Below are 8,197 nucleotides of genomic sequence, written 5' to 3'. Positions count from 1 at the left end.
TCTAATTTCCAGTTCTAAAATGTTCGAAAAAATTAATTTGAATCTCCTAATTCTTTTTGGGACTCTTTTTGGATTTTCTTGGAGTTTCTTGGAAAATAATAACAGTAAGTGAACTGACATTATCAATAAATACAAAACAATTTTCGATATCATTGAATCTTAGAGCAACAGTTTTATTGCAATATTAAATTAAACAAAGTTCTGCGTAAGTTACAAACAAAAATTAGGTTCTTTTTTTAGTAGATGACGACTTTTGATTCTCAAAGTAATTATTTTGAAAGATCATAACTCGTCATCTGCTGAAGACAAATTTTCTTTTTTGTAATTTTCGCAGAATTTTGTCCATTTTAATTATACAATTGGACATTTTGCTCCAAGATGCAAAAACAGTCGCTTGAGCGAATATTTTTGTAATGAGGCTGAAAAATCAATTTTTGAAATTTGCATGTGTACTATTATTATTTTGATTTATCATCAACATTTTACAATAACGGTTTCGTACCTGATGAATAGTTTATATATTTTCGTAATTTGAACATTAATTAAATTAGTTTAACATGAAATCAAACATGAAATCGTTTTTTCGAGATTTATTTTTTTTTAAAGATATTTTTCATATTGTGAATATGTCAACTAATAATTTGTAATACTCCCTCGGCGATTAAAAATTATATTGAGAAAAGTAAAATTATGGGGAGATATAAATAACATGCAGACTCGATTTATTTATTTGTATGATCGTAATTGTCGTAGTTTATTGCGCTCGTTTTTGGTAAACGTTATGTTCACCAACAAATATGTTAAAAACAATTGATAAATTTTGAACTACGTAAATGATTTATAATTAAATCAATATTTAAGAGAACTTATTTTTTAAATCTTCAAGACGTTTGGTATTTGACATTTTTTCTGATGAAATAAAAATTTAAAAACTTGCATGTCGGTATTTTTGTTTTAATTTTCTCTTTTCGAAATAGAAACATAACAAGACATAATCGCATTAAACTGCATTTAAAAAAAAATCAATTATTCGTAGTTCAAATTTGTGAATAAAAAAACCTAACTATTTTTTTTTAAGAATGCGAGTTAAATTTTAAATTAATAAATGTGAATTCATTTTTCGAGAATAATAATTTACATAAAAAATTCTTACTAAATTAACATTTGGAAAAAGAAAATACAGATTTAAAACATATTTTTTTTTTTGTACAAAAGCGTTAAATTTTCAACTTTAAAAATGAATATTAAAATTAAAAAATTAGTATTTAACCCAAAATGGAAAAATTTGAATAATTTTTAAAGATTAGAAGATAAGAAGATCTTACAAGGTTTGGAAAAAGAATAATGTTCCTAATATTTGTGTGAAAATTTGTTATTATTTTTTATGTACAATAATGTGAAGATTATAAGTTAATTTTTGTATATCTAGAATGATTTTGTAGTCAAATGTGGTACAAAAAATCGTCGCGAAAATTTCAAATATAAACTATAACTTGTATACATTAATTTTAAAAATGAAAAATAATCATATTTTTATAAATATTCCTAAATTTTATTTTAATCTGATACTTAGGGAATAGATTTGAGAAATGAAATGATAAAAATATCTCCATTAGTTAGTAATATACTATGATAAATCGCCTTTTAAATTATACAAAAAACTTTTAAAAATGATAATAAACGGAAGTACAGAATGGGCTTTGACCTTACGGATTTTTAGAAATAATTCTACAAATGTTAGATGTACTTAAAAAAAAAACTTTTTTGAAATTGTATAGAACTTATTCCAAATAAGCAAATTTTATCTTAAGCATACAAGTATGTGTCTTTTTGGAATTTTTCAAGATTAATTTCATTACTTACTCTGATTGGAAATAATTGAACCTCTTGGGTTTAAAAGCGGGCATTTAGCCTGGGAAGAAATATACTAAAAGTAATTTTTTTTTAAATAATTTGAATTTCAATTGTAAAGACAATTTTTTACACAAGTTTACCCTGCGCTTCTAAAACTCATCTAAGGTTATATTCTTTTTGAATCTCATCAATTTCACTAAATCCTTAATATGAAATCTCTAAACGATATTGTTTATTTTACCGCATTTTTTATCAACCATGAAATTTTATAACAAATTCCATGCATCACAGGAATAATACTTAATGTTTATATTGAATGCAAATAATAACTAAAACATTAACATATAACTAAAAATAAAGCAATGTTACACTAATTTTACTCAAAATCAGAAAAGTACCGTTAAACTCCTTGCACTTTACCTTCACAACAAAACATTTGGATAAAATGTATAGGTTTCCAATGTTTTATGTGTTTTTAAACAATATATGGTTTAAGAAATGTGGGATTGAATTAATTATGTTCAGGTTTATGGATGTATCGGGTCTTGATATTTATATTTCTAACAAAACACACAAATTTTTAACAAAATACGGGAATTTTCCAACAAATAATTCCATTTTTAACTAAAATCAAGTTTCAATAAAAAATATCAAATTTTAAACAAAAAGAGAATAATTCAGTTTTTAGTATATAAAACTTAATATTCAATAAAAAAATGAAATTTTCTACAGGTTATTTAAAATTTTAATCAAAACAGGTGAATTTGACAGCAAATAGTAAAAGTTTTAACAAAAAAGATGAAATTTCAATCACAAAGATTAATTTTCTATTAAAAAAAATCTTTTTTAACAAATAATATAATTTTCAACTAAATTAATTTTCAATCCAAGTACAATAATATATGTTAAGAGTAATGAAAAACAGATGAATTCTTTAACCATAAAATAATTTTTAACAAAAAAGATGAATTTTTAATCACAACAATTAATTTTTAATTAAACAAAGTTTTTTAAAACAAATAATAGAATTATCAACTAAATTAATTTTCAATGCAAGAACAATATTATAAAAAGAATTTAAAATAAAACAGAATTTACTTATAACCAGGCAGGTTCTACACAATATTTAGCAGAATCTCTCAGCGATTAAAATTCTTTTATAGTAAATTACAGATTAATTTTTCAACCATAAAATAATTTTTAACAAAAAAGATGAAGTTTTAATTAAAACAGATGAACTTGACACCAAATATTAAAAGTTTTGACAAAAAAGATGAATTTTTAATTAAACAAAATTTTCTAAAAACAAATAATAGAATTATCAACTAAATTAATTTTCAATGCAAGAACAATATTATAAAAAGAATTAAAAATAAAATAGTATTTACTTATAACCAGGCAGGTTCTACACATTATTTAGCAGAATCTCTCAGCGATTAAAATTCTTTTATTGTAAATTACGCAAGACGTTTTTTTTCGAATCTGAGACAAAAAAAGTCGAATTTATGCATCTATGTTAAGAATAATAAAAAACAGATTAAGTTTTCACCCATAAAATAATTTTTAACTAAAAAGATGAAGTTTCAACAAAAAACTATCAAATTTTAAACAAAAATAGAATAATTCAGTTTGTATTATATAAAAGTTAATATTCGATCAAAAAAATGAAATTTTTTACAGATCATTTCAAACAGAAAGATTAATTTTCTATTTAAAAAAATAGTTTGAAACAAATAATAGAATTTTCAACTTAATTAATTTTTAATGCAAGAACAATATTATCAAAAGTATTTAAAATAAAATAGAATTCACTTAAAATTAGGCAGGTTCTATACATTATTTAGTAGAATCTCTCAGTGATAAAAATTATTTTATAGTCAATTATGCAAGACGTTTTTTCGCATATAAAACAATAAAAAGTCGAATTTGAACATCTATGTTAAAAGTAATATAAAACAGATTAATTTTTTTACGCATAAAATTAATTCTCTACAAAAGACGATTAGTTTTTAAATAACAATGGTATAATGAAAATTGTCCTTACAGACATTAAAACATAGTTGAAGTTTCAAACAAACCGATGAATTTTCAACCAGGAAGATTAATTATATATAAAAAAGACGATATTTGAAACCAATAATTGATTTTTCAACACAAAAATATTAATTTGTAATTCAAAATTTCCATTTTTTACCGAAAGTTGGAGAGTTTTAAAAAAAATAATAATTGAACCCTCAATGAAGAAGATGAATTTTCAACCGCGAAGATTAATTTCCCTGTTTAAAAAGACGGTTTAAAAAAATTATATTTAACAAAAAAAAATCAATTTTTTTAAATATCATTTTTCTTTAAAAAATTATATAATCGACATTTCTTTCAAAGAAATTAGTTTTTCACCAAAAACCGAATTTTTCATGTAATAATAGAATCCTTGAAACAAAGATGAAATTTCAATTAAGAAGTTTATTTTTCTACCAAAAATAACGAATTTTCAACAAAATTCTGAATTTACAAATGCTGCATCAAAACAAATAAATTTATTTCCAAATAGTTCAATCTTTAACGAAAAAAGGTCGATTTTAAACCAAAAGGATTCATTTTCTACCAAAACATAAAAATTAAAAAAATTTAATTATTAAGTACAAAAGGACAACTTTTAATTTAAAATATCAATTTTCAACCAAAAATAGTAGAATCGAAATTCATTTTAAAGAAATTTGTTTTTGACAAACTGAAAAGGATATTTTTTAAATAACTCAATTCTTAATGAAAAATATTTATTTTCAACCAATAATATTACGTTTCTACAAAAAATTACGAATTTTCTACAAAATCTAGACAGTTTCAAACAAATATATGATTTTTATCTTAAAAAAATATCATTTTTTAACCAAAAGTAATATAAGTAGATTTTATCATCATAGAAATTAATAAAAAAAAAAGAAATTTGAAGAAAATAGTTGAATTTCTAATCAAAAAGGTTCGTTTTGAATCGAAACAGATGTAGCCTCAATTATGAACTTAATATTTAACGAAAAATTAAATAGTTTAGTTTTTAGTTGAAAAAATAATTTTTAACTTAAAGAAGTGCAGTTAAAAAAAGCTGAGTTCTCTACCAAAAAAGATTGCAAATAAAAATATCAATACGTTTTTAACCAAAAAATGTAAAGTTAAATTTTCACTTCAATAAATTAATGTTGAAAAAAAGGATTGTCAGAAAAATGGTTGAATCCTAAATCAGAAAGAAGAATTTCCAAACAAGAAGATTAATTTCATACTAAAAAAGACGAATTTTTAACAAAATCCATAAATTTTTAAACAATTAGTTAGATTTTTAACTAAAAAGATTAAACTTTAATTTAAAAAATTACTTTCGCACCAAAAATGTCATAGTTTAATTTTCTGTTAAAAAAAATTAATTTTCAACAAAAAAAAGTGTTATAAAAATTATTTCAAAGGAGATCGAATCCATTTACCATTAGGCAGATTCTTCCATTCAAGTCTTTGAATCGATCAGGAAGGAAATTTTGTTGTTTTTAGATTAAACTTCAAGAAAACTATTTTTTCGTCATGAAAAAATTGTATGTTCAAAAAATTAATTTTTAACCCAAAAGATTAATGTTTTACGAAAAAGACTAATTTTGAACCAATTACTTAATTTTTAAACTATTAGATGTATTTTTTTTTGTCTTGACTAAAATTGTTTCTTGGTTAAAAACTCATCTCTGGGTAGAAACTTGATTTTCTTACTAAACATGAACACAATGAAAATGTATCCCTTTAGAGTTGAAAATTCAACTGCTTTTTAAACTTGCCTTTTTGGGTGGAAAACTCAACAATTTTGTAGATATTTTTCTTTTTTCTTTGTTCGTTCTAGAGCTTTGCGCTCGATAATATATGCATATATACATCTACAACTGTCGTTTGGTAGTTGTGAATTATCTTTTGCTAAAGCTCCTTTGCTGAGGACTCAATTATTTTGTTTAAAATTTGTATTTTTTTTTTTTGCATTCGACAACTTGGTTAAATGTTAAACTAAATGAGTAAAAATGTATCTTTTTTGGGTTGAAGATTCATCATTTTAGTTGAAAATTCTTTCTTTGGTTGAGAATTAATCTTTTTTGTTGAACATTTCTCTAATTGTTTTAAGGTTCAACGAGCTTTTACAAATTAATTTTTTTTTTGAAGATTCATTATTTTAGTTAAAAATGTATCTCTGGTTAAAAATTTTCTTGAAATGAATTTTTTTATTAAATTCAGCTGTTTTTGTTTTAGAATAATCATATTTTTTAGTTTTTGGTTGAAAATTTATCTACTTATTTAAAAGTTTAACCATTTTGTTAAAATGTTATATTTTTGGATGAAAAAGTAACTATTTGATTACAAATTCGTTAATTTTTTAAAACTAAAAATTAAATTCTTTCATTTTCAGTGTAAACGGTTTTATTGGAAATTTGGCTTTTTAATGAAAGATCTGCATTTGACACCGAATAATGTAACTTTTAACCAAATAGTTAAATTTTCAACGAACAAATATAAATTTTAAACTGAATGACCAAATTTTCAAACAAAAAAGATTAATCTTTAACCAAAAAGAGTTGCATTAAAAAAAATAATTCTCAATGAAAACTTAGTGGTGGATATCTTAAAACAAAAAGAAAAGATTTCCAACATATTAACATTTTTAACCAGAGTTGAATTTTCGAACCAGCATGTAAATTTTCAACAAAGTAGTTGACTTTTTAACCTGCAAATAAGAATTTTAGATAGAAAATGTAATATTTGATATTTCAACGAATGCAGATGCTGCCAAGTGATGCGTTGTAAAATAAGGAAACGAATTTTCAATCATAAAGATTAATTTTATATAAGAAATTCGAATTTAAACCAAAAGCAGCAAAGTTTCTTTTTCACACAGACAATTAATTTATTTCCGAAAAAAAGAATTTAAAAAAAAATAGTAAATTTTTTAACCAAAGAGATGAATTTTTAACTCAAATTATGAATGTTTCAACTAGAAAGACGAATTATAAACAAATAAAGAATTTCCAGTTAGAAAATAAAAAAATTTGTCCCACTTCTTAATCTTTTAAGTCAAAAGACTATTTTTCTGTAAAACAGTTATAACACCTTGACCCTCCATCTACCACCATCAACCAAATTTTCTACAACACCTTCACCCCACATGATAATTTTTCAAATAGTTATTTGTTGAAAGTGTTATTTTAAATAAAATATTTCATTAATTTCAATGCAATTTGAAATATAATAATTATTATTTTAATTTTAAACAAAATATTTATGTTTTTCATAAACTTTAATGTGATAAATCCAGGGGAAAGTGGGAGACTAAACTAAGTCCGATAATCGAAAATTGGCAGAAATTTGCCTTACAAAGTAGTGTAATGATTTGATATAAATCGGAATAATGAAACAGTTATTACTAAAAATTTTATGACATTGAAAGCATGAATTAATGTTGGGGAGACTTAACCAAGATTTTCAAGGAAGAGTTTACCAAGTGGTAACAAACTTATTACATGTGTTTTTTAACATATAAGGTCATTGTTGATTATTACAATGCGCGTTACAACATTGTGGTGTAAAAATGAAAAGTTCATTATTTAAAGAATATGATTATCATCAACATGAGCTACAAAATCGTAGTAAATGCTATTCATTAATTTTAGGTGCAAGTTAATCTTTAATAAAAAAAAGCTCATTTGGAATAAAATAGTTCATTTTTTACCTAAAAATAAAGAATTCGTTGAAATACTATTATAAAAGATTAATTACAGTTTCAGATACAGAACTCATCCCTTGAAGTCTTGTATTACTTTATACTAATATTTTGACTATACTAGTATATCTTAAAATCGTTTGATGTTTTTAAAAATCTTTTTTAATTTTCTTCTGAAATACATTTTTCAAAATAAAAAAATCATAAAAATTTTTCACACGGATACTAGGAAATTAATTCTCTATTTTTTAAGCTTGTCAAGCTTTCTAATCTGCTAAGTAATGTATTGAAATGTTTTTAAATAATCTCCTAAAATTAAAATTTCGAAAGAAAAAATTATTTTCGTTATTCCTCTCTCTTAATCTTACGCAAATTTGAAAGAAAATTTTTTCAACAACCATAAACTTTTTGAAAAAATTGTTATATTGTACTGGCCTACGCAACATGTAGCAGAGCCGACTCATCGACAGGCTATAGGTGGTGGGAAGACGGGGGCCGTTTATTTTTCGGAACGGTAAAAATTAAGAAAGATAAAATTTCAGAATGGGTTATAATACATAATGGTAAAACTTAGGAATAGCAAAAAGTAGGAAAGAGCAATAA

Source organism: Belonocnema kinseyi, chromosome 3 (genome assembly GCF_010883055.1).
Source record: "Belonocnema kinseyi isolate 2016_QV_RU_SX_M_011 chromosome 3, B_treatae_v1, whole genome shotgun sequence".
In the NCBI taxonomy this organism is placed as follows: Eukaryota; Metazoa; Arthropoda; class Insecta; order Hymenoptera; family Cynipidae; genus Belonocnema; species Belonocnema kinseyi.
The sequence above is the reverse complement of the archived record's forward strand: the minus strand, read 5'-3'. Positions refer to the sequence as shown.